General features: G+C 36.3%; 1 protein-coding gene across 6 annotated transcripts in view; it reads right to left on the bottom strand.

Annotated features, from left to right (window-relative positions):
- The window catches only part of mid2 (midline 2), a 156,537-nt gene that overhangs the window by 114,331 nt on the left and 27,062 nt on the right, over positions 1-15,144 (bottom strand). The window lies entirely within an intron of this gene.

Genomic DNA, 15,144 nt, shown 5'->3' with positions numbered 1-15,144 from the left:
GCTGCAGTATTTGTCAGGGCACTGGATTCTGGTTTGTCCAAATTAATATATCTGGTCCTCAAACCTCTCAAATTTCCATGCAAACCCAGCAAGAGCTGCCATATTCCAGCGGTATAATGAAGACCAAGGGGAATGGAGGTCATAGAGCTGTTCAGGTTGCAGTCCTAAAACCCAGAGGAGAATTTACATTTTGAGTCGTGAGTATTTTCATTTGGCTTTTTAGATTTTTTGATTTATGAATAAAATAAGGGCTGTGGTTAATATCACTTGAAGATGATACATTAACCTAAGGATGGTGAATTTTTACCGCAGTTGTTCAATTCATCAAGCATTTAAACTCACATACAGTTGTTGTTCTTATAGCAAACTGTCTGGAACTAAATAATAAAACATTTTTGAAATTTTTGACGGATGGCAAATTTAACAAAATATGCATTGAGTGTCTGTCTGAGGAAGTAAGTTTCAAAAGTTTGGGTTCAATAAGAATTTTTTTGTGTTTTTGAAAGACTTTTAGGCCCAACGAGACTGCATTTATTTGATCTAAAATACAATAAAAACTGCAAAATGCTTGTAATATTATTAGTTTTAAAATTTGGCTTTCTATTTTCATATATTTTAAAATGTAATTCATTCCTGTGATGCAGCGCTGAATTTTCAGCATCATTACTCCAGTCTTCAGTGTCACATGATCCTTCAGAAATCATTCTAATATGCTGATTTGCTGCTCAAGAAACATTTCTTATCATTACCAATGTTGAAAACAGCTGTGCTGCTTAATCATTTTTGGGAAAATGAAATACTGTTTTACATGATTTACTGTGTCCTTGCTGAATAAAAACATATTTCTTTAAAACAAGAAATTCTGACACCAAGCCAACATACTGACTCTAACACACTCTGAACAGTAAGTTTGATTAATCTGTTAGCTAATGCACTGAAACTGAAGTATTTACATGACATTACATCAGTCAATCTAAGATGTTTCAGAGGGGGGATAGATGACAAAGCGTCTCAAATAAAGCTAAATTGTGGCTGTTTCTGCAACACAATGCTCAGAATTACCCCAGGAGGCAGCCAAATGGAAGTTGCACAGAGATAAATGGCAGTTGTAAGGTAATGAATTATGAATGTTGCTGACACTGGTTTGCGTGTAGGGGACGTGAAGGCACAAGACAGATAAATACACCCTGTATGCGATTAAACTGCCCACTTTGATTTTACTCTCATCAAACGTCCTGCAGGCCAAGCTGTATTTTGCAGACACGGAGGAAAGAAATTAAGTGTCACCATATCCCTGCGTCGAATAAATGAAATGTTGCCTTCAATAACATCCAGGGCTTACTTTTGGCAGAAGGCTCATTTTCATGTTTATGACTTTAGTCAAGTGCTCCATTTCATTTGCAATTGCCATTTCAGTGAAAAGTGCTTTAGAAAGTCAAACCTCTTATTTATTTCAGAATCGTCTTTTGAAAAAATTACCTTCATAATAAAGAATTCAAACTATTGCAAAGAACTGTTTAAGAAGTTAAAGTCAATCTTCACTTTATCACAACATTTGGTAAGGCTGCGTATTGGCAAGAATCTGGCAATACGACACACGGCAATACAGGGGTTACGATGTATTGCAATATATTGCGAGACTGTATGCAAGGCAATATATTGCAATATTTCCTTATTTAGGAGGAGGATCTAATTTTACATAAACTGCCTTCTTTTAAAGGTCCCATATTGTCAAAACTGAAATTTCCTGGCTTTTTCAAAACCTAAACTCCAGAAAGGTGTACAATACGTGACCTTTAAGTCAAAATGAGTCCACGCTTCAGCAAGATGGGAGATGTCATTGGTGGTAACTATGAGCTAGTTTTGCTAATGCTAACTTTAGCAGTGTGCCCTTGTGCTACTTGTTCAGAAAAAAACACTGCTATCCAGTAGTCTGGATTTTTAACAAACACTTTAGAAAAGATAGACAACACGTATCCACTTCCTGTCACTGCGGAAAAGTGAAGGCAAAATGTCCCAAGATGGCCGCTACTATCTTGCTCCGATCTGAGCCAGAATCTGCATTGTAGTGATCGTGAAGTGGAGCCATATCAGGACCCCACCCAAACTCAATTGCATATTACACAAAACAAACACTTGAACATAAGCCTGATAAGAGCTACCTAAAATGACAGAAACCATCTTTGAGATGTGAAATTAGATTTTTTATTTTTTTTGGTTCATGTCCAGTTTACATGGAGAGGGCATCCCATTCGTTTACATGACCTATACTGCAGCCAGCCACCAGGGGGTGATCAGAATGTTTTGGTTTCAAATTTCGGGACATGTGTGTGTGTGTGTGTGTGTGTGTGTGTGTGTCACACCTGCTTTAAACCCAACACCAAGCCACTGCCACAAATCTAGGATGCAAACAAATAATTAAATACCAATACAGTTTTTTGAGAATCGATTCAGTATCACCAAACATACTATCACGAATACTTAAGCGTATCAATATATTCTTACACTCTTAATATCAAGGTTTCACTATTCCTATTACATTGCCACCATACAAATATTTCAATCTATACCACTGCTAGAAGTGATGTGATGCATGTCTTATGGGGGATTCAATAACACCCTCTACTAAGGCAACACTCAAACTTTTTGTTTTATAAATAAAACTAAAAAATGAAATTTTTTATTAAAACCTGAAGCAGTCAGTAATAAAGAACAAATAAATGAAATTTTCTTCAGTTTTCTCTGGCATATTCAGCTGAGGTGTTTTCCCCTGCAGTTCAGTGAAAAAGAAACTGTGGGAAAATGGACAGAGTGGAGAGTGTTAATCAGAACTCAGGAATTATCTCACTCCACATTATCTGCCGGTCTCTCACACTGTATGCCTCGATCACATTGTGGGAACTTTTGTTACTATGACCTCACCCTGACCACTACAGCAGTGAGTGTTCAGTACTGATAGTAGTTTCCTGCAGATGTTTCAAGCTTTACCTTGATGAAGGAGGCTGTTAGTAAGTTACAAAGGGATACAATTTTTTTTTTTTTGATTAAACTAACTTTAAAAACAAACTTTGGGCCATAAGGACAAGGGCAAGTCATTAGACTTCTAGGACATTTCAGGCATCCTCATAAAACTTCTAAGGCATCCAGCTTCCTATTAAGGTTGACGTGTCCTGTCAAGGTGGTCACTACATCTGGGTAATTGTGTGTGAAGGGCAAGCTAATTGAACTTTGTGATGCTGGGCTATGACAGCATTAAAACCTCAGAGTATTACACCTTAATAAGGTTCAGAGAGCTCCATTCTGGGTCCAGTGCACTTTTAATTATGTGCACCTCAGTCGGCGCTACAACACCCAGGAGGAGACACTGTTCCGTTTAGAAAGCCTCATGGCACTTGGAGGAGATGAACAAGCATCCTGATCTGAACTAGCGACTCACAGTGCATTACACAGCTTTTCTTCAAAGTCAACTTAGCATAAATTGCTTTCAACTCATTTGTTGTAAGTCATCTAAAGTGCATGCTCAAACTATTTATACACAACATATTATTTATAAATATATTGCATATATATTTTTAGTATATTATTATATATTTATTACTTGTTGAAGTCTCTTATGCTCACCAAGGCTGTATTTATTTGATGAAAACTTCAGTAAAACAGCAATATTGTGAAATATTATTACAATTTAAAATAGAATCATTTATTTTATATATTTTAAGAAAAATATATACACTGCCGCTCAAAAGATCAGTAAGATTTTTTATGTTTTTTAAAAGAAGTTTCTTCTGCTCATCAAGGCTGTATCTATTTGATGAAAAATACAGAAAAAAACTGTTATTTTGTGAAATAGTATTGCAATTCTATTTTAATATACTCTATTTTAATATATTTAATATTTATTTTCAGCATCATTGATCCAGTCTTCAGTGTCACATGATCCTTCTAATATGCTGATTTATAATCAATGTTGGAAACCGTTGTGCTGCTTCATATTTTTGTGATATTTTCTTTTAGGATTCTCTGATTAATAAAGAGTTAAAAAGAACAGCATTTATTTAAAACAAAAATGTGTGTTACAATATACAATGCTATTCAAATGTTTGGGGTCAGTACATTTTTCTTTCTTTCTTTTTTTTTTTTTTTAAAGAAATTAAAACTTTTATTCAGGAGGGATGTGTTAAATGGATAAAAAGTCATAGTAAAGACTTGTATTGTTAGAAAAGATTTCTATTTTGAACAAATACTGCTCTTTTTAACTTTGTATTTATCAAAGAATCAAAGAAGAAAGAATCACATGTTCCAAAAAACAATATGAAGGAGCACAAGCACAGTTTCAACACTCATAATAAATCAGGATATTAGAGTGATTTCTGAAGGATTATGTGACGCTGAAGACTGGAGTAATGATGCTGAAAATTCAGTGCTGTGTAACACAAATAAATTCTATTTTAAAGTATATTAAAATAGAAACCAATATTAGAAATTGCAATAAGATTTCACAATATTACTTTGTACAATATTACAATATTTTTTCTGTATTTTTGATCGAATAAATACAGCCTTAGTTGATAAGCAGAAGAGACTCCCTTGAAAAACATAAAAACATCTCACTGATCCCAAACTTTTGAGTGGCAGTGTATATTTTTAAAATTTAAAAAAATACACACATACAGCAAGACGCACTTTATTTATATTTACTTTTTAATATGCACTGAATATGTATACGGTATATAGTGTACGTTTATAAAAAAGTATGAGCACAGAGTTACAGTGTCACCTTAGAATTAAGGGTTGAATGCTTTATTTTTAGGCTCTTTGTTGCATTTACAGTTGTCTGAATAAGGACATGTTCATCTTTGACAGAACTGCAGGCCTGCAGATGCACTTTGCATTGACTGTAGAGTGATTCTAATCATGGCTGTTGCTACTGAAGATAAAAGCAATGCCCAACTAGAATGTGCTAACGCTGTAAAGCTGTACATTATTCATGTGTTTATTATTTGTTGAAAAGATTGAAAACACTGAAATGGCTCTGTTCTTTTTGATATGCTAAAAAGATATTTGTTAGTTTTTTCCACGTCTCTATAAACAGATTTCAGAGAGACAGCAAAACGCAAAGCAAAGCAGATGCAACCATTCCAAAAACGATGAACAAGGGACGTTGGCTTTTATTCATAAATCTTGTGTTCCTCCGCACATCCAGTACAAGAAGTGCCTCAACCCTACGCTGCCAGTTATGCACTGTCTGTTGGAGGTCTCTGTTAACACAAACATTGACAGCGAGAGCTAAATTATTCAGGACGTGAATATTTCATGATCAGACTGCGCTCTGGGGGGGCCACGGAAGCCTTTGATATGTCTATTAAGTAATTCATTAATACAAATAAAATGTTAGTATAGACCTCTTCATTGTGACTATGCTCTGACAGCAGGTAAAGACACACTTATCACCTTTAACTACCTCCCAGGTGGGCCGCAGCATTTAGTCAGAGCCACTGAAGATAATTTATATTAATCATAACACTATCTGAATACATGCCAGCACACACACGCCAACAAAATGCAGCGTATTTACATTTGATAGACTTAAGAGGTACAAAACCTCAGAACACGCAAACCTATCATTGGATAGCAAGTATAATAAACATAAAAGGTTATGTTTTAATACTTAATGTTCACATTTTTGTGAAATTGGTAGATAGGCTACATTTGAACTGAATTGAAAATGTATCTCTAAGTTTATAAATCAGAAAACTGTTGTTGTTTTTGAGTAAATCATTGCAAGTAATATTAAGTCACAACAAATTATTTACATTTTACCAGGCAAATATTTACTCTTTTTAAAAGCAGATGTTTTTCTATCTGAAGTAAATGTGATTATACCATGTTGACTGGCTTAATGTGAGAATTCACAGCCTTAACTGTATTAATGCAAAAAGTGGCATAAATACGCTTTGAAAACACCTGTTTAACCTGAATTAGGCTTTATTGGTGTCAGGAGAACCACACTTCTTACGAGCCATAAAAATGCAGCCTTTCTTTCTCACTGACTGTGTGTTGTGTCTAGTTTTGCCAGGTCTCTAACAGAATTTATTCATGCACAGATGAGTCCCTCAGGCTAGAACACACTCCTGAAAAAGACACAAATCAGACACTCACAGCAGAAAAGTGGACCTAATAAGTGGATTCAAAATAGAGTTGCAGTGTCATTTCGTCTTATAAATAGGGAGAAATTGGGGAGCACCTATTTTTAAACTTTGTCCTATTTCTTTGAATGTGCTACAGTAACAGCGGTAAGCTACAGCGAGTCTTGCAATTGAGTAAATTTAATAACCAGCATGTGGATTTTACCTGGGTCAAGTCGCATCCTCATCCTATAGGTCCTAATAGAAAATATTAAAATCACATTTTTTAAATATTTAAGTTTTCTTTTATCTCAATATCACAATTATGTGAACATGAGGTTAATTTTTAGTTTTGAGTCCAAAACTACTCAAACCTTATACAATGTAAAACGAAAAAAATATGAGTAATAAAATCACATTACGCCTTCACATTTTTGTGACAGGTGCAGTTTCACTCTCATGTCCAGCATGATTCTGTGAGTCACACGGTGACTTTTGCTGTGCTATGTACCTCATTCAAAAGGGAAAACAGCTAAATAATCTCATTGCCATAAGGATAAAATATATTTTAATAAAAATTATCCAAAGTACAGTTTGTGTTGTCAGTTAACAAGCCAAATGATTAGCCTGCTAAGCTAGCAATAACCTACTATACCATAGATATGTATACGTAGATGCCTCATTAGTGACTGTTCTATGGGCCGCTATACGTAAGCCGTCTGCCATATTGTAATGGTCAACTTGACGTCATTCACCATAGTAATCACTGAATATTCGAAAGATGCCACAGTCCTGCACAGAACTGCTCAACGGCTCTGTGCGAACCTACAGTATGGTGGATGACGTCAAGTTGACCGTTCCAAGATGGCGGCCGCATTTACGTGCTTGGAGTGGTCGAATGCGGATTCTATACATATCTATGTACTTTCACCATATTGTTCTATTATTAGTATCATTATTAAAAAAAAAAAGATTATTAAAGGCATCAGAACGTATGTTGCACTCAATCAACAAACTACTTGTTTTGTTTGTTTGTGAACCCAATAAGTTCAACATAGCAACAATGTGTCAACCAATAGTGTGCAGCAGGCAGGTTACGGAAGCAAAAATCCCATCCACTTTCTCATGAGGGGAATTGATATTTAACAATAACTTATAAAGCCCTTAAATATAGACCTACTGTGAACTACGAGGTTGTTAATCAATGGTATATGCTTTTGTTAAAGCCATCGGCCTCCATTATTTCAACTTATTTTTTAAATAATCATGTGCCTGGTGAAAAACTACATTACCCATGATTCTGCAGAGAATCTCAACCAATCAGAAGGTGCGTTCCATTTGACTGCAAGTGGACTGCAAAGTGGATTTCACAGGGTATTCCGCCATCTTAAGTGAAATTCCAAATCCGAAGGGAGCGAACATGTTCAGTTTGAAGGGCACTGCGAACGGCATAGGGAATAAGGGAACACCGATACATCACTTCACAAGAAGTGGAGAGGGTAGATTACGTTCAAGGGCGTTCCAAATGAGCGATTATTGTCAGTGAAGTTCACTTCAATGGATATCACGTGCTTAGGGAGTAGGGAGCAGTGAGCACTGTGTAGGGACCCTGTCAATCGGAACGCACCTAGAGTCATCGTTCTCTATGCATCATGGGATAGTAGTTCTTTCCCTCATTAAAACTGTTAAGTTCACTTTTGTCTTTTTGTCCAATTTTCAAATACGTTTTTGCTTCAAATCAAACTTTGTAATGTTGTGATTAACATTGTAGCTGGCTGGTTTGGTTCATGGCTGGTTTTAAAAAAATCCCAACTGAAAAACAGGGTGGCCACTGTTGCACTCTATGGCATGAGTTTGGAGGCGTGGCCATCTGTCAGTCTGACCAATGGGAGTGTTCCAAATACCCTTTTCAAAACAGTCATTATTTTCGTTTGGTAACACTAGCGGATCAGAAATTATATACTTCATCTTTAATAACCTACATTTATCTCTGCCATATTACAGTTACAAACAAGCCCAAAGCAAGAAACACATAACAGAGCACATAAGCAAAAAATAATTCCAAATGACAACAGTATATGCAAATTATGGATTTACAGACAGTAGCAGTAGTAGAGTGACAGAGGAAATGTGGATTGCATCAGTAGCTTCAGAAATCGCTCTCTTTTGTGCTCATGGTGGATGTTCACCGCATGACAACAATCCCACCGTTTGAAAAGGTTCTCCTTCTTGTCTGTTCCCAAAGCTACAAAAGAGGTATGCTACAATTTTGGGAGCCATATATTAACAATGCCTGTCAAAGCAGTATCAGTATGTTCCCACACAATACGCCATAAATAGATCTGTATTATGTAATTCTTTGAAGACCTCAGCTCTACGGCTGATGATGTGTGTTTTGTGGTTCTCCCTATGATTAAACACAGACCACCTGCTCAAATATCAACGCTCTGTGGCTTCAGATGGATTCCCGTCTGCTTCAATGTCTGTGGTCTGTCTTTCAGGTGAAAGACACAATACAGCTGTAAATGGAGATGCGAGACTCCCGATGGCATACGGCTCATGTTCTGTCACCAAACAGAAGACAAAAGCTTGGGGGTGAACATCTATCAGCTAGCTCCGCTCCATTTTTGGGGGCCCTCAAAAGAGCACAAATAATATCTTCTTTGTGCAGTATGAAGTCAGAGCATACTGCAGAAATACAGGGTGTTTTCCCACCCCGTTTAAAAGACTCTTGAGTCATAGAGAACAACTTTGTTGGAGTTTGTGAACAAGCAAAGGACAGTCTGAGCAGAATGAAAGGCTCCCAGTGTGAGACTGTAGCCATCTCACCCTCATTTTGTCCAGGCCTAGCACTAAATAAAACTAAAAACACCTCTTTTCCCTTATACACCACCTTTATGGCTCCACGAGGAGAGAAAGGTCAGTGAAAATGGAGCGCAGTAAATTCAATTCGCATGCAATTGCTTTGGAAGATGCAATTCTGTGAAAGTCTGAATCTCACCGGCTGCAGTGAACCAAATAACAGAAAAATGCAATGTGCTGTGCAATCCAGTCTTCTCATTAATGGCTGAAGTGTCTATACTTTTATGTAATCCAGAGCATTCCACAAAAACACATAAACAATAGCAAAAATATTCAAATTACAAATGCACAACATACTGTTTAGCTCTGTTACTCACAAATCAAGATCCATAATTTCATAATTACATTGTACCTTTATCATTTCATCACCCAAATACATGATTCTACACAGGATCCTTTTAACCAGAGCATAATATTAGAATTTCATCCATAATTAAGCATCTGCAGTATCAGAGAATAGAACAAAGTAAAGCCGTGCTGAAAATTCAACTTGAATGAAGCTAACACTCTGTATTCACGCTTTGGTAGCCGAGGAGACACTGACCCTTGCAGTACATGGCAATTTATGAATATTAAATTGAAAATAAATTACCTATGGCTTAAATGTCATTAAGAGTGTAGCTGGCTGGATTAGATGTGTAAAAAAAATTGGCAACAACTTAAAGAGCTGCAAGGCAGTGTCATGCAAAGCATGAAAAACCCAGTGTTGAGTTTTACAAAGCAATTCTTGGAGACAATTACTTGATAATAAATTAGACAATTTGATGTCTGACTGCCCAATTTCAGTTGAATAAAAGCTGTCAAAAACATAAACCCATTCAAAACCAAACGGTTGGTCATATATGTGAGTCACTACCAAGACATAAAGCAGTGGTCGAGTCAAATATGCCTCACAGGAGTGGTTCCTCTTGATCTTATTAATTGGATCACTCAGAGAGGAGAGGGTAAGTGCATCTGTTCGGTGTACACTAATCCCTTCAATAAAGATTAGCTGTAACGTGTAAAAAGCCCATTTCTGAGGCAGTTTGTCTCAGGCAAAATCTGCTTAAAGGGATCAAAAGTATCTCAGCAGAACTCAAATGATGATGCTGCCAAGAGCTGCCAGAGAAACACAAATGCATCGTGTTCTTAACCCAGACAGTTTCTGTGAGTGTATAAATCATACATTATATGGATTACGTAGCTGAGTTTTCTGAGCATGTTGTTGGACTGCATATATCAACGCTATTGGAACACTGTTTGGCCAATCAATTGGAAGAACCGATCTAATTATTGTATGAAGCAGTTTATGTTATGACCAAAAAACATCTTTCAAGATGCAGCTACTCTATCTCGTTAGGTTCTTGCGATAATCCATGAATTAATTTAGTCTGTGGTCAGGACAGAGATCTCTCTAATACACCTTACAGTGACATGTAGCTTGTTTGTGCAGTTTTCTCAGTACAGTGATTTAAGTGTGGGTGCTGGAGTGTGCATCCACACTGCCATCTAGTGCATCTGAGTGGCTCACAATGCATGTTTTAACTCTGCAGTTACTTGTCATTTAATAAACACTTTCCCATCCAACGTGCAGTGTAGGTACTACAGGCACAGTCTCTTTGAGGCAAGTGTTTAATTAGATACTTGAACTTTAGCTCCACCCCCTTATATAACTTTATAGAATCTTTAATACTAATGCACTGGAGATGTCTGCAAACAGCATTGTTTTCAGTAAAATGTGCCTGAAAATCCATTTTATCTTTAAGAAAATGTTAAATTAAGCAGTACTATGATTGAAATTTATGGCGACTGCAAATGACAATCAAGGCAAATTCTTATCACAGTCAAGTGAACAGAGAAAAGTCTAATTTAAAAGCAATTTCAAGTGATCACACAAGAGCTAGTGAACGGTTTGTAAAATTTCTTCAACATGACGAAGATACTGTGAACTCTTTTCTATCAACACCAGACTTGAATCAAGGCATAAGATTGGTATTCATTTACAGTACGTAGGAACACATGTACTGTAGGTGTTCTGACTGATGTTATGTTTTACAAAATGTTAATTTATATTACATGAATTTCTTAAGATATATTTATTTTCTATGTATCTATGTATCTGTCTCTCTATCCCCAATGTTTTACTGTATATGCTAATTACTGTTAAAATGAGTTAACCATTATCCAAATTGTATCCAAACACAGATTCAAGAGCAAAAGCTAGTCTGACAAGATGATCTGTCATTAACATTTTTAGGCAGGGCCAATTGTCTAATATTTGTATTCCTACTGTTGCTATGGCTTTGCTAAATGGCATTACTCATGCTTGCTGTTATGAGTAAGTGTAAATGTAGTTTAGTAGTAATATATTAAGTTACATAAGACCATACATCCAAGCTACACTCTGATAAAGACGAAACCACTCTGCATGATATGAGGAAATCATAAACACATCTACATACGCTTTAAGCATTCAAGCTGTGAGAAAATGCCTTCTTAGGCAGCTCATGAAGTGAGCCATTTCTCCACCCTACAATTCATTATGAATTATTACTCTCTCCCTGCCAAACAGCATTTGCTAAATGGGGATGATTCATACTAAATACACCTTATCACCTGCATCTGTCTGTACAAGTAATATTAAGCTACCCTAAAGCCTTTAATTTTAAAAATTACAAAGTAAACTTCGCCTGCAAACACCACTTATCTAGATATCCCTTTTTTCACTCATAAATGCAGAAAAATATCTTGCACTATTCTGAATATACTCAATAAAACTGAAGCTATTTAATGAGCATAAAATTGCAGTGGAAGACTATTTACCACCAAATAAAAACATAGTTTGGAAGACAAACTGGCACTCGGGTCATTATCGTTCCATTTTCTCAGCAACACTGCTCTCACAGAAAGTGCCTCAGGTGCTATTTCGTATCGCGGTAGAAATTCGATAGCCCCGTCCCGTGAGATTGATTCTGGCGTGGGTTCAGGCTTGGCCAGCAGGGTGGAAGTGGAAATTGAGCTCCGAGGATCAGAAGGAGGTGAGGTGGAGGGGGTTACTCGGCACTGCCACTGAACTGTGTGGTTCAACTGAGGGGCAGCCACCTGTCACTAGGCTATCCCTTTACCTCAACCAGTCGTACACACTTCGGCTTCTTGTTCAGACTCCCCGCCGGCCCTCTGGAAAACACTCTGTGTGTTCCTTAAGGCTCTCATGTGTTGCGTATGCATGTCTGACGTGTATCCTTGAACTGCGAGTTGATAATCACGCAGTCGGTTAATATATTCAATTGTTCTTATAGTGCATTCATAATTTGATAAACATGAACTACTGATCCATAATGCATTTGTTAATTGATGTCAAAATGCATTTAATAAAGTCATTGGTTGTTACATTAAAGCTATTGTAGTTTTGCTCGACACCAGGCATGAAATACATTGCAAATCTCTGACTGTGTTTTTATATTTGAGGTTAGTAAATTTAAAAGTGCTAAAGCTAGTCGTATTCACAGTCTACTGTGATGCCATTGCACTTGTACACATACAAACCTGAGTAATATTTAAACTCGGTTCGCAAGGCATCGCAAATGTCTTATTTTATCACTCCAAAACAACCAGAAGATTATTTATAGTTCAAGAAGTGCACTTTAAAAACACAAAAGCCTCTTTACGAGGTGGGAAAAGGAAAGAAAAAAAAAGTGTTGTGCACAGAAAGTGCATTAAAATGTCATTTCAAATTCCATAAAAGGCAATTTAGCCTCACAAAGACCAGATAAAACCACTAAAAATAATGACAAAAGGACAATGAGAAGGCAGATGAGACACTAGTGCTAAAATCCAGTGAAAATGCAGTGCAAGGTTATAATGGATGAAAAACTAAAGCAATGTATGTCAGATGGCAGAGGCTGCGCCCACCAGCTGTGGCTGATGACCCAGAGAGAGAAACTAAAGCTGTCATTACTGCTTTCTGAATTCATTATAGCAGGAGGAAGTGACACACTGCCACCCTTGATGTTATTTTCTACCTAAACAAAGTCTTAGTGATGGAGAGCAGATCTCAGGCTGCTCAATCAAAAACAATGCTTGACAATTAGAAGAGAGAGTCTCTGCGTGCTCAGCCTCTCCCGGTTAATTGTAGGTTGTGGGCTTTTCAAAGATGCACAGCCAGTGAATCTGTGGGAAGACAAACTAAACTGAAAAAAAAAAACACTATGTTGCGATCACACAGTACTATATTTTAAGAGATTTATTATTAAAATGTTTATCACATACAGCACTCAGCAAATGCATACACCCCTTCTGAAAAATACAAAATATTTTTTTTCTTAATGATCACTAATACAATTCATGGAAAGATGGTAAAATTTAAAGGCATTAAACATTCTTAGTAAAAACAGAGAACTATGTCATTCATATCATATCATATATATATTTTTTTTAATTCAGTGCACTTCTCACTGTTCTCCTCCGTTAACAATGCCATAATGTTTTAGATACAAAATGACTGACTTGACCTCATGAGACCAGAGTATGGATTGCCAGAATTCTATATTTTGTAAATATGGGCCTTGGAAAAGTCTAAATGAGTGTAGTCACAGTATGGACAACAACCATGCTTTTCACTTATACACACTGCATCTTACTGTGTGAGACGAAACAGTCACTCTTTTTATAGCTTTTGCCAGCTCTGAGACACTTGCTTGATATTTCTCCTGCTCTTTTCCTAGCGAAACAATCACTTAAAGTAAACTGACTTAAAGTAAAGGCCTGATTATTTCAGGGACCTTTTACAAGAGGAAAACATTTATTAACACACAAAACATTATTTACCCCATTCTGGTGGGGTGAGCACCCATTGGCAGAAACATAAATCGACGATGCCTATGCTAATATGTCTAATAAGCATGTGCTATTAATTTTATACAACAGTGCATAGCAAGACGGTGTTTCGTTCCTTGAATAAATCAGTTTTTAAATGAATTGACTGAGCCAGTGATTCAATGGTCCATTCACTCGTTTCATTTCTAATTGAATCAGCCGTTTTGAACAAATAGTTTGATTTGAATGATTCAATAAATCATAGCGGTTTTACTGTCATCATATGTTTATCCACGACAGGCCTAAACCAGCCAAGATGTCAGCACAAAAACACATTCAGCAAAATACAGTTTAATTATCAATATTTACCAAAACTCCTCCATTTCAGGTTCCAGAAGGGAAAAAAGAAATTGACCACACCATCCCCCCTAATTTATTTTTTAACAATTCGACCACTGCTTATAAGTAAAGAGTAATTGCCAAATTTAAATTTCAGAGGGGGGTGTACTTATTTATGCAGAGTACTGTTCTCGATATCTGAATCATCTCCTGAAAGAGATTTTTCACCCAAAAATGAAAGTTCTGTCATCGTTTCATGTTATTTCAAAGCCATTTAAACACAAAGGAAGATGTTATGCAGAATGACAGCCTCAGTCACCATATACTTTCATCATATTGAAAAAAAAAAAGATGAAGATGAGATATTCCATCCAACATTTTTCTTTTGTATTCCACGAAAGAAAGAGCTGTACAGGTTTTGCGCAACATCAGGGCAACTAAATGATTCATTCATGAGATTCATTTTTAGAAAATCATCTTTAACTCCATCCCTACATTAATAATAGTTACTCCCACAGTATATTAATAAAAGTTACTCCCACAGTACATTATTAAAAGTTTCAAATGTTGACTAACTCATAAAAGACTAAAGTAAATCCTTCTTTTGAAACAGCTGCCTTTAATGATTCAGTTGTAATGATTCACAAAGCATTTTTGACTTACAAAAAGTGTTTTTATTAGTAAAACTGATAAAGACTGACATGTTGAAGCCAAAACAACACAACATTTGACAATCTACATAAGCTAATGAAAAAAAAAACATTATGATAAACAGCAATATTAAATGTATTTAACTACAAAAATAAAACATAAAATTGTGAGCTCGGAACCCATTTAACCCTAATACAATATTACTGCTATGCTGGGTCTCTGAGGGTTAAATAACCCAACCGAATAAATCAATTCAGACTCCCCAATGCCAATGAACAAAACGTCTACAGTCATAAATACACAAGAGTCTTTATATTACAGTCTCAGTGGGTGTTGAAAGCACTGGACAGCAGGCACCACGTTTGAAAATACC

The sequence above is a fragment of the Onychostoma macrolepis genome, chromosome 14, assembly GCF_012432095.1.
Source record: "Onychostoma macrolepis isolate SWU-2019 chromosome 14, ASM1243209v1, whole genome shotgun sequence".
In the NCBI taxonomy this organism is placed as follows: Eukaryota; Metazoa; Chordata; class Actinopteri; order Cypriniformes; family Cyprinidae; genus Onychostoma; species Onychostoma macrolepis.
This window is presented reverse-complemented; position numbering and strand designations above follow the sequence as displayed.